At 38.3% G+C, this 20435-nt stretch overlaps 1 protein-coding gene across 1 annotated transcript in view; it reads left to right on the top strand.

Moving 5' to 3' along the window:
- LOC105200795 (zwei Ig domain protein zig-8) overlaps positions 1 to 20435 on the top strand; it is a 190157-nt gene that overhangs the window by 35079 nt on the left and 134643 nt on the right. The gene's annotated exons all lie outside the window — the stretch shown is intronic.

The raw sequence follows: 20435 nt of genomic DNA, 5'->3' as shown, positions 1-20435 counted from the left end.
AGAGACGAGTTTCTGGAAAGTTGGACAGGAGCGGCTAGTTGCACGTACGGGCACGCGATCGAGCGAAAGATTTTTGCACGCGATCGCACGCCGCGCTGGCTGAATTCCCGAACGACGGCCCTCCCAAGCCCGAGGGAGTGTGATACGTGCGTTAACGCGACCGTAACCATCGGCCGTCGCGAATAAAAGTGTATTAAACGTAATGAAATCGTATCTGCGAGAATCGTAGGGATATCGCGGCCACTGATAACTGATATCGTTAACGTTGAATCGTAACGAGATGACGCTTGCTTCGGGGAAAAAAATTGATGAGAAAAACCAGCTGGAAATATCAGACAAAATCGATTTGGAGCGAATATGACTCTGAAACCAATAATTTTTCAACAGTCTATTACTTTTTATTCGACTTATTTTTACTGTGCTGTATACACAATATACAATTTATAACTAATAATAGGTGTTTTCAAACGAAATCATTTATCAGGATCTTTCAAAATCAAAATGCGTGTAGTTTAAATTTTATTAATTTTGCCTTGATTTCTACTTTTATGTGAAATATTGCTAAAAGCTCACTATCGGAAATATCTTGTTTGATTGCGAGGCTTAATTATCTATTTACTGTAGGGAATTGAACGGCTATAAGCAATTAGAGCGGACGCAACACACACGGACAAACGCAACGTCGTAAGAACCGATATCTTGCAACGTAAGTGTACATGAAGAGAGATGTGTTCGCTATACACAGGGCGTTTATTTACCGTGTTATCGGTCTGATCGTATTACATTAGTTTTGCTCGTTCGTTTTCCACGCTAAACTGGGATTTTAATTAGACCAAAAATTAAATTTCCGCCGGGAGAAGTCAATTGCAGTTATACGCGAGATAAAGTTATTCCCCACGTATCGACATTTTTCCAAATAAATACAGTTCGTATGTTATATGTGTATAAATCAAATATATATTTGCATCAATTCCAAGGTAAATAATTTTAAATAATGATAAAATACAAAATGATTAATTGGAAAATAAATTATGTCTGTCTTTCGAAATGAACGCAATTTTTTTTCCCGCCGGACAAGTTGGTCGTTGAAAGTGGTCGCTGACCAGATATGCGCAAGCGGTTATATACGATCGATAAGAGAGTGCTTCTCGTGATAAGAGCGAACCAGTCCTGTGCTACCAATTGCTTCTTCGCCTTTAAATTGCAACCAACGAAAAGGATCAAAGGCTCTGCTCTCGTTCTCCCAGTGAGCAACTTTACTAGCTGGTTTTTGCCTCAGATATCTTATTTCGTATGGTCCATATATGTATATATCTCTCTCCCATTTTATTTTTTATTTTCCGATTTCTTTGTTTATAGTTTTTAGTTTTATTATCTTATTTTTCTATTTTGGTTTTATTTTGTATTATTTTTGTATTGATTTTCTATTATTTTTTATTTTGATGTTTGTAATAAAAAACTTGTTCTAGAATATTAATAAACGCTTCTTTCTTTCTCTTAAATTTCTAAAGACGTTTATAAAATTCTTACGAAAGCTATGAAACTTACGAAAATTGCCTACGTTTTAACAAATACGTACTTGATACGCCCGTAATGCCGAGCGTGCAATAACCAATTTGTTAGATGATACGCTTCGCGTTACTTATTCATTCGTAGTAAGCCGTGCGTTTAATCGCGTGTCGTATCGGTAGCGCAGAACGAAATACCGCATTAATTAAAGTGTGCCGTAGTAATTAGCCGGTAGTAATTACCTGTCGGTATGTCTCGCAACCCGAAACTGCCGATCCTTTCTCGAATTTTCGTACGAAATAGGAACACGCGTGCAACGAGCCGCTGCTGTCGAGAAAAACAGGAACGACACTAGCGCAATTAACATTTTTGCTGTCCTTATCAATGCGAGTCTGCAATCGAAGTCCGCAAACGCTTGAAAAAAGGAAGTAGGCGACGTAAGATTACATTTATTTCTGAATAATGTGTGTATTGAAATATTTTTGAAAATAACAACCAATAATCAATAAGTTCTAATCGTGAAGTAGAACATGGTACTTATTTCTCGAACATCTTTAAAACTTGCGTTTATTTAAGAAATGAGTTAAACGAGTAACTTTTTCATTTTAGAAAGATGACAGCTCTCGATGCTTCTCGTATTAGTCGCGTCTACATTCTTTTACCTTTTCTGTATCTTATCGTAGGACCGGGTCCCTCTCGAACGCGCGACAAATCGCGAGTCGGTGATTTATCGGTACTGCCAGACCACTCGAACGTTCAGGATCGCACCAGCGGTAAATTAAGCGTTTCCACAGGGCTGCAGCCCGTAAATGGGTGACACTCGATTTGCTCGCGTGGCTTTTAGAGCGCAGGTACGATCGAAGATACTATCCAAGATTTGGTCGAGAGTGTGCGCTGTTGTATCTATCGAAGGAGCGTGGTGCTCTACGTAGGAGAATAAATGGTATAATGATGGGGTCCCTTTAGGCTAGCTCGAATAGATTATTGATTAGAAAATCGATAGTACTGTGAACCGTTTCCTTATTACACCTAGAAACATTTATCTTCGGAAAATAGACGTTAAACAAAATTATTCATGCAATACATTCTCGTAAATTTTGTGAAAAGTTAAAGAACATAAAATCACGAAATATCGATTATAAGCAAATACAAGTTTATTTTAGTTAAAATTGGATATTCCACTCAATCGTATCTTGCGATGTACAAATAGTAATAAAACACGTTCTTCAGTAAATTTCAAATAAAATTAAAAAAATCAAATATAAAATAAACTTAATACAATTTGTAGAATTTCCAAGAATTCAATAGTTTAATATTTGGTAAACATTTATTCGGTTTACAATCTGAAACTCACCGCTCTTATTCATCTATTCTTCGATTTATTATTTTTGTTCTTTTCTCTATTAATAAAACTTTCGACTTTATTTCGTAATAATTGAACGCGCTACAAATTTTATAATTGTGAATATTTAATTAGAAGTATTTAATATTGAAATTTCTATAAATAATGATAAAAAAAGATGTCCAATGCAATTTTCGCAATAGTACTGTCGCAAAATTTATCAGAGAATATGATCTTGAGTTTTCTGAAGGCAAACCTCACGAAACGTGCTGTACCGTGACTTTATATCGTTCAACTTATCTTTTATTATGAAACAAGGATAAATAACTTCGTTCAAGGCAGTTTCCTACGATATTTCTTCTAACGCCGTGCAATTTATCCTGCAGGCAACAACCAGACGGCTATAGAGAATCGCTTGTACAAATCTGAGACGTGGTTTACCACACGAGTTTACTCGGTGGGCTCTAGTCGTTGTTGCAAGAATACGTAACGAGTGTGGCGCCTAGCATTAAACCGGCCACGCGCATAACATTAATCCGCATTACGCTGTTTTACGCGATCCCCGACGCTTACCGGGAATAATGCGGGATTACATTGTAAATAATTCCGCACGCTGTTACGTGAATCACGGGCGCGCGAGTGGAAGATCACTTTCAACGCATTTTTATTGATATAGCCTAAATTACCGCGAACATTTCGAATTCATTGCATTCTTTGACCTATTTAAATGAGGTACTATGTTTGCAAACAATGCATGCGTAATACAAAAGCTCTTTCAGTTAAAAGCTGCAAGCCTCTCGTGGAAGAGAAATGTTAAACTTTATAACGTGTTACATAATATCTTCAAAACGCTCTTATAATTTTTTGAACCTGTACCCGTAATTTTTTCTACATATTTTAATTTCCATGAATTGTGTTTTAATTAAATGGTGTGGAAAGATTTAATGTGTATGGCGTAAAACTCAATTTTTGACTCATTAGTATAGGGATAAATTGAGTGTGAAATTCTTTTGTGGACTATTTAAATTATATATATTAATAATAAAAAGTTATTTTTAAAGTTAAAAGATATTAATATATAAAGCTGCTGAAGACTGGCCCTTCGTGCAGTGTAAATCTGTGGTTTTGCAGAGATAACGAGATATATATTTTTTTAATTAAAAAAAGCATTAAATTTTTTACAGAACAAACTACAATCAATTATGTACTATTATTTATTTACATTTTATACTGATAAAAGCACTCTATTTTTTTTATATTTTTTGATGCCATTTTATTAGGTTTTACCGGATTTTTTTATTTTAGTTCATTCTACAGTGGACAATTTCCGAAACATAATGCCGTTTTGTTCAGCTAAATATGTCAACTAGATCATTTGCAATCTCTGCAAGACCACGATTTATATAGAAGACTCAGGCTGCAACAACTCCATATTTTAGTTAATATTTTGTAACTATAAAAATAGTTGTTGTTATTGTTAATATGCAGTATAAATAGCCTATACGAAAGGATTTCTTATTCAATTTATATTTATATTTATATTTATATTAACGAGTCAAAATTTATCAAGTTTTTGTCATTATAATACAAACCTTTTTACCCTCTTAAACTAACGGATTTTCGTTCGAGTGAATGGAGACTGTTGTCTTTTACGTAAACCAAATGCCAAATAATTTTCGTAATCCCTGTTTTGCATTTTTATTTTTTTATTTTTTTGAATTCTTTTGGTGAAGCGAGAGCAACGACGAGGCCGCTATTATTTTTCTTGCAACGAACATAGAGCGAGACTTAAATATGTATACGTAGCTTAACACTGGAATGAGTCTTTTCTCGTGGCGGTACGATCGTTAGCCATTTAAATGGATTCTCACGGTGGCTTTAGAACGGGACAAGAAGCAGGGCGGGAAGACGGTGCAACCCGGGGATGGAAACGATTGGAGTTTCTCTAGTTTCGATATCTGCCTTCGCGAATGTTGTAGCGGGCCGCGCGTAGTGTTCAAATATTTATCGGACACGCCTTACATACCCAAACTAAAACTCCGGATTCCGGCAGTTACGACGTTATTAATGGCCCGCTACGAAATGCTCGTAAATTTCCTAGGAATTTAACGCCGATTCTCTCTTACACGATGCCGGAGGTCCTTGCTGGAGTCGGCAACAAATTGTTTATATCACACCGATCGTCCCACTTTCCCCTCGCTCTGTAATCGGTGATTCTCAGTACTGAAAAATAGATGCGCCCCATGCCATTTCGTTTAATCTTAAATCATGAATTTGAGTATAAGACCGGTATAAAGTCGGTACTTTCCTACGGACGCGCATAATTAATAAATCATCGCGCTACTCGTAATACCTGGTACCCTGCGCTTTCGCCTTCATCGATTCTGCTACGTCGGGAACGATATACGAGCCTCTTATAAAGGGTCGAAGACACTGGTCCTACGGTATAATGCAACGTGGAAGATTTACGAAGCAGTTTGCTAGGCTTGCTTCGTAAAACTTTTAACGTTCCTGTAATGCGTAACGAAAAATTCATGGCAGAATTCTCTACGAATTTTCAAAGTATGGCGAAATATTTATAGTAATTTCTATTAAATAATTCATAGTAATCTTACGTGATTTACGATACACAACCATTTAACGTGGTATCTAACAATTACAATACGCAATCTCCCGCTTATTATGTCTTGTCTAGACATATTAAATCTTTGTTTCACTCATACACATGTATAAAGAGTTTACAACATATAATCAATGGAGAAAGTCGATATTTTTATATTCAATACAGAATCATCTTTTTACTTAGCGAACGATAATACACGTTATTAGTCGTGAAACATCAAACAACTCTAAAGACGGTACAAGGGTCTCGCAGTCATGATTTTTCGTATCAAGCGCACTTTCGCATCGCTACATTTCACGGCGTGCTTTAAACTGAGGTGTCTTAAAGGTCCTAGATGAGTACGGTCCGTCGCAAATGTACGAGACTTTACGCTTCGCGTGCATATTCCCGGGTGTTCCCCGAGTATACGCTAGCCAGGTATACGTAAAAGCATCGAAGACGAGACGACGCGGGTTAAGCTCGTCTTTTCCCCTTGCAAATGAAAAGTCGCTCTTGCGAAAGACGAACGAGGTAGTAACCGCGAATCCACGGGTTCTCTCCCGGCGGTTTTGCAGTGACGAATCGAAAGGGGAACGCTTGAAAGCCTTGGCTTGCCCTTTGAGAGAACGGTTAATTTGCGAATGCTTTACTGGAATATCCTTCGTATTTATTTTCAACGAGTATGAAGATCGTTTGATACAAATAGGGTGAATGCATCGTCGTGAAATAGCATTAATCCGAGCGAAACTAATCCTTTCGACTCGCCTCTATTTTCCATATGATTTCCCGTTTTTGATTTGTTATTCCTATCGCGTAACGTTATCAAAACTACGATAAATTGAGTTATTAATTTTAATCGACATATCAACGGAAATTCTACCTTAGCGCAGACGCTTTGTGAACGATTCTTGCTCGCGCGTATACATTTAGGAATCGCGAAGACGCTCTTTCTCGAGAGGAAACACTCGACGAGCTGAACCATCGACGTTTACCACCGTTTTTCCGTTCCGTCTGCACTCCTCTCTCCTGACACTCCACCAAAATCCATTAATAAAATGGAGCAAGTGAGGCAGAATGCGTCCGTATGCATTTGTATTCTCGTGTTCGTGCACGAGAGGCTAGAGGTAGATAGTAGGAAACTGGGAGGATAGAGGGAATCCGGAAGAGAAGAGGGTGTATAGGTAGAGAGACGCAGCCAGCCGCGTAGCACGAAACGGAGTACATAGTGGATTGTGTAGCTACTCCCCACGTAGGGGGAGCAGCTATGCGCTTATAGCACGTCGTATATACGCGCGTATACGTGCGTGTATGCATTATACGCGCGGTGCGGGGCGCGACTCGCGCTATCGTGTTCTCGGCTCGGCGCTCGCCTCGCTCTCGTCTCTCGTCTCTCGTATTCCAATATCGAAAACAATGCGATTTTACTGCCGCGAGCGCACGGGCGAAATGCACACCGCGAGGCTCTCCTCCGCGCGAGTACACTCCGGGAGGCTACTAAAAACCGCGCGTGGAACGCGCGCGGGCTTTCGTATTATCGTTACACGCGTATTCGCAAGGCACGCTCGACGGAATTTTTGGCGGGGAATAATAGCGCGATACGCCGTAAGTGCGTCGTTAAACTTAAGCGTTTCGCCTAGTAGTTTGCGTGCTCGTGCAGCCGAGAGCGGCTCTTTGCATCGCGCAATATTACCGTAGGTGCTTGTCTGCCTCTATTGCATGTGCGTTAAATTTCTGCCCAAACTAGACGTAATTAAGCAGACAAGGGCGGTTTAGAAGAACGCGCCCCTTTAATATTTTACCCGCTTTAATATCCGATATATACACGTCTACTCTCATATAACGGTTCCCGAGCTTATTATCCGAACGCATTATCCGAAATGGAGGAAGAAAATAATTATGGAAAAATGTGAAAAAGATAAAAACAATATCTATTTGTTCGAGATATTTTTTCATCGATGGATGGATTTGCCGACCTTATTTTCAGCTTCCACTCGTTATACCTATCAAGCTGAATTACAAATCACAGAGTTGTACGATTGCTGATATCGCCGGGAGCGACCGTAGAAATGGCATTACATGTAGAAACTCGCATACACATGGTGCACAATCTTGTCTGATTTTTACGGAATTATCTGATTTGATTGCACGGAACGACGATATCGTTGATCGAAGACGATTGATATATTATTCTTAACGTGACGTGAATCTACAAAACCGCTCGCCGAGCGTACGGTTACTTCACATTTTATTATGATGGAGAAAGACTGAAATCGCTAAAATTACATTGGTTAAATCTTGAAGTAGATCCCTATATAAGCGGCGTCTATCTGCAGTCTATCTACGCGGTATCCCGCCATGGCGATCGACCCCATAAATTCTTCAAAGTATTCAACGATGCTTGAAATCTCCTCGGTAAACGACGTCCGCTAGCTCGGGTCGAGCAACACAGTCTCCGTCTGCCCGATTTGGTTTAACCTCGATCGAATAGATAAGATTGAAATATGACGTCGATAATACCGATATCGCGTTACATGCTTCGGCGCTACGGTTAGGTATATCGAGTAACTTCGAAACTGGCGATGGATGCAAGCCATTAGACCGAAGACACACCACCTTCGCGAAATTGGATATGAACGGGAGATCGTTTCACGATTCGCGATTCGAGTGGCGAGAATTAATGCTAAAATGTACGTTTCGCGATATTGAAAATTTTCTCGTGCACGATTGCATAAAGGGATAATTGAATAAAAACTCTGACGGCTAAGAGAAAGAGAGAGAGAGAGAGAGAGAGAGAGAGAGAGGTGTATGTACTCTGGAAAGTCTTTTATATCAACTAGTAGAATTCAGGTAACTTACTCAATAATTTAGTCGTTTGCGCGTTCGTACTGTTACTAGTGTGCTCCGCGCACTGCGGAAATTTAACACGCGTACTTGGAACAAAGAGCGCCGTTCTTCTGTCGGCTACAAAAAAGCAACGGGTACTGCAGTTTTTTCGACTCGATGCTCGCTACGCGAAACAAAGGCATCCGTTACACGAACTGCACTGACGACGACGACACGTGATAATTTTTCTTCCGTCGATCGTCGGACGTTTAATAATTAAAAGACTGTTTCGTGGCACGAGGAGTTCTCCTAATGGAGAGCGTCAAGGGCTGACTCGCGAAATATCAGTTACCGTTGCTGTCGTTGCGATCTCAATTGTGTCGAGAAATGTAATTATTTCACTGACGTTAATAGCATCGAGCGCGGAATAATGAAAGCGTCATCAATTGCTCGCGTTTATACAATGCTGGCTCACGGTAATTATCATATCAGAGAGGGAATAAAATATTATTAGGAGCGAGATGCAATAGGGGTGTGTAAAAATCCATCGGATTGAGCGGGTCCATGTTAAATATTATCACGAGCTGCAGTGTGTGAATTTATGTAAAATCGAGCACTCAATGTACGGATGAAATTGTCAGATTTGTTATTAAATTTTATCTACTATATCGGATTACAGAGAAATCGGCAATCTGATCAGGTATTATAAGGGTTAATAATGACACATACATATATTGATTTAGGTCACCCCGTTGCAACGGATATATATTTTGTTTAGTTTACATTTATCTGCCTTACGCGTCATTAAATTCAAACTTTTATGTCTGTCGATGTCAGTTGAAAAATCACTATCTGCAGAGGAGGAAGAAATGAATCTACCGGGAAACATAATATCTTGAAATCTTTATTTCATGCATTTTGTGCGCTACACTTTTTATTCTTTTACGATTTTATCCTTTTTTACGATTTAAAAAGAAGTCACAAAATACATTTCAACATGATAAGCTCAATATTTCTACTTTTTATCATTTCTTTTTTCATCTCTTGAATAAATTTTTTTCGGCTGAAGCTTCCGCAGTTGCGAGCAGGCGATGACTCTCGACGATAATGGACATCCGGCATGCGCGGTATTTAGGAGCGAGGAAATCCGGTTCGTCAATAACCACCGCGTAATCGCGATAACGCGATAGCAAATGGTGATGACGCTCCCTGTGGCCGTTAATTCGTCGAGCGCGACTGTAAAGCGCTTTCGCTTTAGCGTTCTCGTTAAAATGCGCTCAATCTGCGCGTTCTCGTCGCTCGGGCCGACGGCGGTGACGGCGGCGGCGACGGCGGCGCCGGCACGTACCGAGATGGGCGAAACTAATTTCCGCTCGGAGATGAAACAGCCACCGTCGTTTAATTCGTGCCTTAGTGTCAATGGGGCCATTAACGCTTCATCGGGGTGTAGATATTTTGCGCGTCGTCGTCCATCCGAGGATAGTGCTCGGCCGCGCCCGCGAGCGCGCGCGCCCGAGGAGAGATCCGTTTTTAACGGATTCATTTCGTTTCATAACGCGCGGTAGCACGTCGCATCGCGAGCTCTGCATTTTGATACCCCGTGATGCCCCGCGTTCGCGTCGAATGCGCCTCGTTATTCCACCGGTTAATGATTCACGGCGTAAAACGCGGCTACAGAATTCGAACACGTCCGTAACATCCGCTTTCCAATCCCCGCCAGCCCTGGCTAAATTACTCGATGCATAATCACGAAATCACTAATTTCAATTAATTTTTTTTTGTGAAACTTTTAACCGAATCTGCCGCTACTAAATGCTCAAAATTTATGCGGTAAACAAACATACTGTACGTTGTTAACTAATTATTCCAATTTTTTATCCCAATGTCGCTGTTATTACATTATTACTATTGTCGTGCGATTTATCGAACGTTGGAGTTAATGAAATTGGAGTAAAGTAAAATTGTTACAGAAAAGTTTTACTTTTGAATATGTAAATGTACCTTTATGGTCAATAATGCTTGCTGTTTCTAAGTACATAATGAATTGAACAAATAACGCTAGTATGTCGTACAAACTTTCAACGTGACTTATTTGTAATAGTTGACTCAGTATTCTGTTGTTGATAGTGAGATTAAAAGTATAATTCTCTTGATTATTAGAAAGTTACTGCTTTCTAAAACTGCCAAGTGACAGTTATTTATCTCCGCAGTTCATATTATTGTAGCCCTATATTTATACTTTACAACGCTGTATTTAATTTATTTTCATAACATCCTGTTTATAGTTTATATCAAAAAAAGAAAACTCTTTGTAAGGTAGAACCAATATGGCCTAGATTAATAATGAGTACAGACATACAGTTTTAATGTTTTTTTTTTTTAGTACTTTTATTATTTTAGATCATAAATTTTAATTCACCTGCTAAACTCTGAGTCATAAGGTCTTGGTTTTATAAAGGGGAAAAGTTAAGAGAAATCAATTACTTAATGGATTATTGACGAATATAGTTCTTTGTGTACTCCTGTATGTTAATATGTCAATATGTTAATAAACTTATAAATGTAACATTCAGTGTAGATCACTTTCTCATCTATTTTTCTAATCACTTTTTGTGAAAAAAAGAAAATATATAATTAGGCCATATTAAGTATACATGTGCCCAATACGACCTAAATGACACTTTTTCTTCAAATGTTCACTGCACTCACGTAAATATTTGAAATTTCCCATTTTAAGTTAATGTTTAGAAAAGTTTTCTGTTTTGAATCTGGCCATCAGTTTTTAATTTTGGACTCAATAAAAAATTAGATAAAATCACAAAACTTATGTAGGCCATAGAGGGTACAGTTACCTTATATCACATAAAAAAAACTGAAATCTAGTATCATGATTTTAAAAATTATTATTAATACGCAGCCAGTTATTTTCTTTCGATAAAAAAGTCCCTCGTGTTTTGAGATACTTCGAAGATATCATGTTCCAGTGAGAGCAAACAAAAACATTGCTCGTGCCGTGCGAGAGAGTGCATGATGACGCTTTCGTCGACCAAAAGCGCAGCTTTTCCCGGTTGGCACACCGCATAAATGATACATAAACACTGGCATCGCATAAGAGTGTACATAAGCGGCACGAAGCGTGAAGGCAACCTTCGCCATACGTAACGAAGAGGCGTCCTCTCTTCCCTCCCTCCCCCCCTCCCCCGCCTGATGCTGGGCAAACAAATGCAGAAATTGGAGCCTGGTACTTTGCCGCCGTCGCCGCCGTTGCCGCCGTTGCCGCCGTTGCTACCGTCGTGTCGTTGTCGTTGTCGTTGCTATCCCCCCCCTCAAAATGTCGCGAGCCCCACGGTCAATAAACACCGACGCCTCTTTCCTTTCTTTTCTCGTATCATTCTCCTCTTTCGGAAGTCGCTGTTGCGAATGATGAATTGCCTTGAAATACGTGCGCCTCGCGTTCTCACTGTAAACTCGCTGTAAGCGGATTTAACTCGGTAATTACGTTCGTTGCGTATATTTATTCCCGAGAGAGACGGAACGGTGTTCCGCTACGGTGCGTCTTGCAATACACTTTATTTATCGGGTTATTTACAGCATTATTTTCTAAAACAGAGATGCAAATGCGTTTACGTATCATACATTATCTGCACAATACAGAGAAAACATCGTCATCAACTTTGTCTTATATAATCTCGCGGATTTCGATCTGAGTTACAGCGATATTTGTTTGCCCATTAAACTTGTACCTTTTGTTATATAGCACGCTTTCATATCGTTAAAATTCGCGTATAAAATATCGCTTAACTTTTCGCGACAATTGGCGCTCTTAATTTGTGACGTAAGCGATACTCAATCATCTTAACACGTCACTACGTTTAAATAACGTCGTGTTACTAATTAAAAGAATTAATTAAAAACGTTGCTACATTATCGTGATGTTATCCAAGTTTCTCTAAATGTAAACTTTCTCAATGTACCAATATTTTTTTTATATTTTTTCCATTTGTTCCCGTTGAATCTCGGCATTGCATTGATATCGCGGAGATGGTATCGATGAGATAGCAGTACATGTATATGCGCATAAATATAAAAAAAAATACGCACTTTTTATTTTTATGCACACATGAAGCGAAGATATGAATGTCGACGCTTTTATATTTCTTGCTGCAGAGAAAAGCGATACCGTGACTTTAATGTTTGAATTCATATTGGCTTTCCGTAGTTGTTACGATCGCAAAAAAGGGAGCATTTCCTCAATGTAACGTGTAATAAATTATACATAGATATCATGGCAAAAATTTTGCAATTTAATCACTTTAAAACACCAACTCTAAAATTTAAAAATAATATAACGAAAAACCTGGATTTGAGAAGTCAATGCGCGGATATCTGTGCGCTAATAAATTAATTAAATATCTTTATAAAAAAAATATATATATAATTGTATGTTCTTTATGAATGTTCTTTACAAATTACATGTTTTGGCTCCATTTTGAGATTTACAATTTGTAGATTCACAAGATAAAATTTAACGCACAATCTTCCGAATCATATAATAAAAGTGTAATTTGTAATCGACAATACAATTATATTTTTTTTTACCCGGTTTTTTTATCGTATTATTTTTTAATTCGCTTTAAATATCTTCTCGGTAATGTGCTACAAATAGATTAATGTTCGTAAAATTTACTGCGAGCTCGCGCTCGATGATAGCAAAGTTTTCATGATTCGCAGTGTTCGAATTCCCCTTGAGCATCGACGACAGTTTCTAGGACATTGCTCAAATGAGTTTCCAACTGTCTTTCGCGGTTACCGTATGACAGCGAGATCGTTTCTAAAATAAAGCGGATATTGGGAAATGTCACAGAGAGATCGAATCATACTTCGCTCCGTCGATAGTTCTTTGGAACGTTCCGTTGTACTACTTTGCAACTGCACCCGAGTACTACTTCCTTACAAAGAAATCACTAACATCTGTCCTCGCGCCGCCCTTTTTATCAAGACATCCAGCCGTGTTCCGCTTTTATACTTTCCTGATTACTTGTTCAATATAAAACTTTTGCTATTAAATTTATAATAATAATAGAAAGTATTTCATTAAAGTTTCTAAAAGAGAGTAAAATATTTTGAAAAAAATTTAACGAATAAATCTGTACTGATGATTAATATATTATTGGATAACAATCGGCAGCTATTATTGAGTACTTAAGTAGAAATTAGTAGCGGATTTGTCCTACGCTATTTTAAGCCATACAATAAGTTTGTTTGTTTCGATTTCAAGCTACGGATGTAGTTGTTGCCCGATTGTTGGTGTATTGCATTCATTAAGATTCCTGGCGCATCAACGATGCGTTTCTCTCGTGACTATCTTAAGAACTACTCGTGGCGTTTGTTGCTCCGCGGTTTCTGCCTCTCTTGGCAAGCTAAGTAAGGATAACACTGGATACAATAATGGCAATTATACGGCTCGGAGTGCCGTTAATTGCCAGACGTAACTCACGACTGCTGCGACGTTCGCCGCACGCACGAAGTTCGTGAGTGGGTTGCGGAAACTTGCCTCATAATGCGCTTACATAAGGTCGTCCCAAGTTATGGGAGGGAGGTGGGGGAGGGGAAGAAAAACGGGAGGGGGGAGAATGGGATAGAAATAAATTAATTCCTGTCAAATGAGGAACGGAAGCGCGAATTACGCGAAACGATGGAGCATATTAAACACTGACGAGAACGGCCGAAACGGTGTTGTAGGAAGACCGGGGAAAGTGTAACAGTCATAGCAGCTGTTAACCAAACGATAAAATAGAAATGTACGGTCTGTTTGTTTCACTTTTTCGCAAACATTCGCCCGCAGTCGTAATGGAAAGCAAAGAAACCTTGCGGTGCCTTGCATCATTATTGCATCGAGCGAGGCACTTCTCTTGCACTATAGTATTATTAAGTTCCATAATTTTCGTCGAGTTTTTTGCGAAACCTCGTTTCTAAACTAGCAGGGCACGTTGAGAGATTTATGCATGTGATACATGCGATATTTGCAGTAATGTTTGCAGTCGTTTTTAGAACTGTTGAGCGCTCTCGCAATTTGTGACTAAATAATGCAATTGTTGACACTTTCGCAATCGCGACAGAAGAAACTAGTCTATTGCATTATTTCCTGTAATTTTCTCTAACAAGAACCGTATTCTTCGGCGAAGGTCTCCAAGGCCGTATCGGAGGAAGATTTTCACTTTTTTGATAATTTTATTGCGGTCTGTAAAACTTTCGTTTTTGGATAATACTTTTCATCGAGGATGATTTTACAAATTTGCGAATATTCTAGGTTAAAAAAAAAATGTAACGCTGCCTGAATCCGAACAATTATTTTCTTTTGCAGTTGTTACGAAAGATCATTGTGTTTACACCGCAACGTGCACTGTAACATTAATAAAAATTTACTACGTTGTAATATACGGCGCGGCGGTACTTTCCGATATCTTTATTTTGTTTCATTTTACAGGCTTTAAATAATACTTTCACATTCTTTAATAATAATTAGGCAGAGAAAAAGTTTTATTAATACGTATATTAAATTTAGCAACTTAAAAACTGAAAGAAAACATTTTTACATGCCACTTTAAAAGCAATAATCGACCCATTTTATCATCAATGATAAAATGAGTCGATTATTGCTTTCAGAGTGGCATGTAAAAATGTTTTCTTTCAGTTTTTAAGTTGCTGAATTTAATTTTAACCTTTAAAAAATTTTAAATTGTTAGATAAGTATTAAAATTATATGAAGCTGTTAAACATCTAGTGTCATAAATTATTATTGTTATGCTTTACGAATGTTTTAATTTATATTTTTCTGCAAGTAAAACATGTTAATGTTCTCCTTTCTAATAGTTTATGTTCCTCTTAATAAACGAAATTTCAAGTTATTAATATCTAAAAACAGGCATTATTAATAGAAACTTTTAAATCTCGACTGCACTTTAGAGCATTGTTATTTATTATATTTTTCTTCCAGAGTATTTTATGTGTGTATTCTATTGTAGTACTGTACTACTGAAAATTGTAAGAATATCATGCAAAAAATATTTTTAAACATCAAGATTTGCTTTGACCGAATAAAGCATTTTTCACCTACCTCTTAATTTGTATTGTTCACATATAGTTCAATTTTTTCTTATTTTACTATAGCTTTACACTTTTATTAATATACTGTTCTCATAGTGGCTTCTTATATATTTAACAGCTTCATGTCCTAACTTTGTTTCTGGTCAAGTTAAAGTTTTTTAAACATCAGAATGCTGCAGTTTAAAAACTACAAAAAAATATATCTTTTTTATTTCCACTCCAGGGGCAAAAATTGTCTCCATTTTGTCTCATAAATGGTAAACAAGGTGGCTCAGTTCATAATTTTGTGTCCTAAATTGTTGGAAAGTGTTCCGCGGTCCGGCTAGATGTCAGTGATTCTCAGATTATTCAGTATGTACACAGTATATCACTACTTAGAAAGTTCCGTCGAGACGCTTGCATCCCCTGTTTACTTTGCTAAGATCGCGTATCCATCTACCGACACAGATATCTGTAGCTTTTGTCGCCGTGCGAGAAAGTCACGCGAATCGAGCAAATCTTAGAAGTTCTCATCAGTGTAAATCACAGTGTGTGTTGACTTAGGAAGTACTTCGATAGATCAGTTTTCACTTTATTTGATAGCAGCTAGGGAAAGTACTTCCATCAAATCTTGCCGAGCATCTATCAAAGGGAGGCGACAGAATGAAAATATACCTCACATTGTTGCAGGTTTGGTGAAAAAGAATTTTCAATTAACACTCGGTGAGTTCCCAGGTTACTCGAGCGTCGACGAGAAACTGTCAGATGCTGCGTAACGAAAGAGAAAAAGAACACTGAGAAGCTTAGCTTAACGTGGCGTAGATGAAGCGTAGTACGTTATCGCAACACACTCATTCGAGAAAAGCTTCTCCACTTAGAACGCCATTCGCAGAATTTACGCTGTCTCTAAAAAAAAAAAAAAAAAAAAAAATGTAACGCTGCCTGAGTTCGAACAATTTATTCTGCGCTCGTCGTTATTAAATTGAAATTTATTACCATCGATAATACAATAGTATCGGTCATTATTAAATTAAGATTTATTATGATCGATATTACAATAGCGTCGATGAAAAGTGACGTTGAGATTTTTTTTATTATTAACAAACGTTTCCGTCAATGTCATTTGTTTTATTTTATTAGCAAAAATTTAACGTTGTGATTTTTATATTTTTTCATTAACTGCAATTTATTCTTTAATCGTCCGTGATAAACAGCTTTACGAAGTTGATTGAAGTTTATTACGGTTTTCACAGCAAATCGTAACGATATCGAATTTAAAATTGTGATAGGAATAACTTCGCGCAAGAAAACGCTTTTGCCGTTTATAATTTTCGTCTTTTCTTTATCACGCGTGCGCTACCTCGTTCACGCATAGATATGAACGGTAGTTGTTGCCTGTACGTAAATCATTTCTCCGCCCTTCTTTTCCGCTGTTGTTACGAGAGTAAAACCATTTTCTACCGTGTTCTTTTTACTGAATTCCCCGTACACTCGGCTATACCTCCACATTTTTCTTTCCCTGGCGTACGCGCTTCTTTGTTCGTGGCTTCGAGACGCGCATTTTCTTCGATATTCTTTCTCAGTCGTCGGTCGCACTAACAGTAAGTCCTATGTATGATTCATGCCTAAGACTTTTTTCGCGAGCTTGATTAAACGAAATCACGAAGAATTTACGAGCTCCCATAAAAATTTCGGGTTGTTTAAACTCGCGCGCGCGCGAGAAAGAAAGAGAGAGAGAGAGAGAGAGGCTATTTAAAGGCCGAAAGCAGGAAAGTCGTACTCTGAAAACGGCAATGAAATTACTTACGTCTTCGGATTATATCTACGTTCTTTAATCTGCTAGATTGGAAGATACTGAGAATGGTCGGAGTTGTACACTCATAAAGGAAAAGCTGTGCAACAACAACGGAGTTGTATCGCAACCTGTTCGTATCTTTATTCCAATTAACCGCCACATAAATTCTACAACCTCTTAACAATGTTCCTCTGCTGTGGACAAAGAAGATATCCAGATAGCTTTCGTGCAATAGAAAATGTTACTTAAACTGTTTGGTGTAATCTTTTAGCTCCTTTTAATCTTTTCAAGTCGCTGAACAATTGTTAGAATTTTCCACTTACGATCCTAAGCTCTTACGATTATTAATTTACCTATTTGTCTTCTCGTATTTGGCATAAATTCGGTTTGTACCATGACTTTTACCCTGACCTACCTTCTGACTAGCACTTACAATAGTTATTAAGCGTTAATATAGAAATTTCAAGAGAGTATTGGCAAGCCAAAGGGTGTTCATATTCGAGAGCAGATATCTTCTTTCCACGCAGTATCGGAGCGAACAAAGATTTGGAGAAAATCTTACTTGATCCTATATTCTTCGTCCTGCAAAAATGGCCGGATCATCGTGGAACGTTGCATTAGCCGCGAGATTCGCGACTGCAATTTATACACAAAATGTACGCGGCATTCGCCCTGGACGATCGTTTCGGGCGCGTATTATACTCTTCCGCAATAAAACTCTGTGAAGAGCCACCGGATAGTCGTCGTTATTGTCGAGGTTTTAAGAAGTACAATGGTCGAGGGGTAGTTTCACGGTGCCGTGAGGGAGACGTGCCAAGGACCGAAGAGACCGACAACAACTCTCGATGGCACGTGATTTTCGCCGTCGCTGTGACTATGCGAAACAAGTCTTTTCCATCCCCGCAAAAATCTTATCTCGTCGCGGACGGTTAAGTCACGTCGTGCGTGCGAGCTGCAAATAGCCATTAATTGTAAACCATTAATTGAACGGAAAGGAGAAAATAACGTTGGCAGATCGCCGGACCTACGTTTTCCTTATATTTCCGCGTCTAGAACCACGCACGGCCATTGTATCTATCCGCCCGCTGGTGGTCGAGCTTGCGAGTCCCGACGTTACCAAGGAAATAGAATGGCTGCAATTAATCTCGCCCAGTACAATCGGACCAAGAAGGTGCGCCCTACGTTTATTACTGCAATATCTCTCGCGCTGATGACGTTTGCCGCTCGAGTACACGTTCGTCACGTAACATATCCGCCATATAACATTGTTACACACTCGTTGTACAAGCTTGTTGATAATATATTGCCGGTGATTTCTTGGTCTAATTTTGATTAGCTGATAGCCAACGTGAATTTAATAGAGATGACTACTTAGATTGCACAAACGTTAATGCACATTTATACATAGTGAATTGTTTTTAAAATTATAAAAAGAGGAAGAAAGAGAACTTGTATTTTTTTCGAAAAAAAATTTTTACGAGCATCTTCAAATTTTTCTATACATATAAATATTTCTTACCAGAAATGTTATATGAAGTAATATAGGTATAACGTATCAAAATGTGAAATATACCAGTATGCATGCACGCACACATTCATATACATATGTATATATTAGAACGATCCTATATCATCGAAGAAAAATAATCGCGTGGCTCCGGAACTTCCGTTTATTTCAATCTCGCTTCATTACACGTGTACGCGTAAGAAATACGGCTTTTCAGTTTTCGGTGAAATTTCCGGGCGGAATTCGAGCGTGCGGACGGTGCAGAAACACATCGGGTAACTGCCGCTTGAGAGTTTCAAGTACTTCTGCAAGCAAGAAAGATATCTGTTCTAGCTCGCGTAGCAGGTGAAGGCGAAATAAGATCGAGGAAGGGGGCGGGGTTCGCCCAGCAACAGCTGTTAGAAAACTTTACAGACCTTTGGGGTAAATAATCTCGAAATGGCGAGGCACTCGCTGGAAAGAGAGACTCTCGTTTCTCAAGACTGTCGAGTTATGATAATTCTTGCAGTTCGCTTGGTCGCGCGGATGCGAGGAGAGACGGTGACAGAACTATTAGGAAGTTTAGAAGTACCGGCAAATTTCATGTCATTTTTTGATAGATGATGATATTCGTGAAATGATCAAGAGCGCTCGAAATCTCTCCGTAAAATATTGACAGAAATTGTCTCGCTTAAATATAAATAAATAATAAACATGAAAAATGGATTTACTAAAAGATTTTTGTGAATAACATCTTCTTAAATGAAGGATAAAGATTTACCAGGATACTTTTCGCATACACTTAGCAACGTTATTGACGAAACTATTTTCATCTACACTTAAGTGTTGCAGATATTTTTGCGAAACGGTTCTATGGAAATAAGAAACGTTGAATGGATTTACAAAGGGTCTTTGATGTTCCCTCCTTCGAATGTGCTATTCCATCGTTCCAGGCACGCTAGCATAACTCACTTTTGCAGAGAAGCAATCACATACATATTTACTCGGATATATACATCTTATTCATACCTGTTAGAGTTAAATTGAATGTGTACACCCACCACGTCCTATTCGATCTCTCTTTCTTGCTTGTGCTATTTTAGCCGTTATTTCATTCTTTCCATCCACTATCCTCCTGTCTGTGACTTCTTTTTTCGCTTCTCAACCTTTCAGGTCAACCTCTCGCCGACAGCGAGAAACTTCGTCTCGTAGAATAGACGTTGCCAATTATTATATTATGAAGGCACAATTCCACCCACCATATCCAATTATATCTCACGAAACTAATCCGCAACTTTCTTTGCTAAATTCCACGTAATAGGATTTTGAAAGCGCAACTCGACTCAAACTTCCACGCCGGTCACGCGAACGAAATTTTTGCTGACAACGAAGAGCGGAAAAAATGAGATGACGTACGTTACGTAGTGATGAGAACATTCCACCGCGAGATAGACATCACTGTCCTGTTACCGCGGAAATGATAAAAGAATTTAATTTGCATGAGTTTAAAAAAATAACTGAAAGCTCTCAAGTAAATTATACGGGAGCTTTTAATGTATTAGATAATATAAATTTTGCAACACCACGTCTGGTTTAAACGCGAATCAAGAGTAATGGAAGAAAAGAAAATACAGTTTTGAGAAACAAAGGAAATCTCTTTTATTATTTACAGTGTTCCATTTTACTTTTATATTTATCTAATAATTTATTACATACAAAATGTACATATATTTTCCGTCAAAATTGCTCACATTGTTATAAATTAAAAATAATTTTGTATAAATAATAAAAA

The sequence above is a fragment of the Solenopsis invicta genome, chromosome 2 (genome assembly GCF_016802725.1).
Source record: "Solenopsis invicta isolate M01_SB chromosome 2, UNIL_Sinv_3.0, whole genome shotgun sequence".
Classification (NCBI taxonomy): domain Eukaryota; kingdom Metazoa; phylum Arthropoda; class Insecta; order Hymenoptera; family Formicidae; genus Solenopsis; species Solenopsis invicta.
The sequence above is the reverse complement of the archived record's forward strand: the minus strand, read 5'-3'. Positions and strand labels throughout refer to the sequence as shown.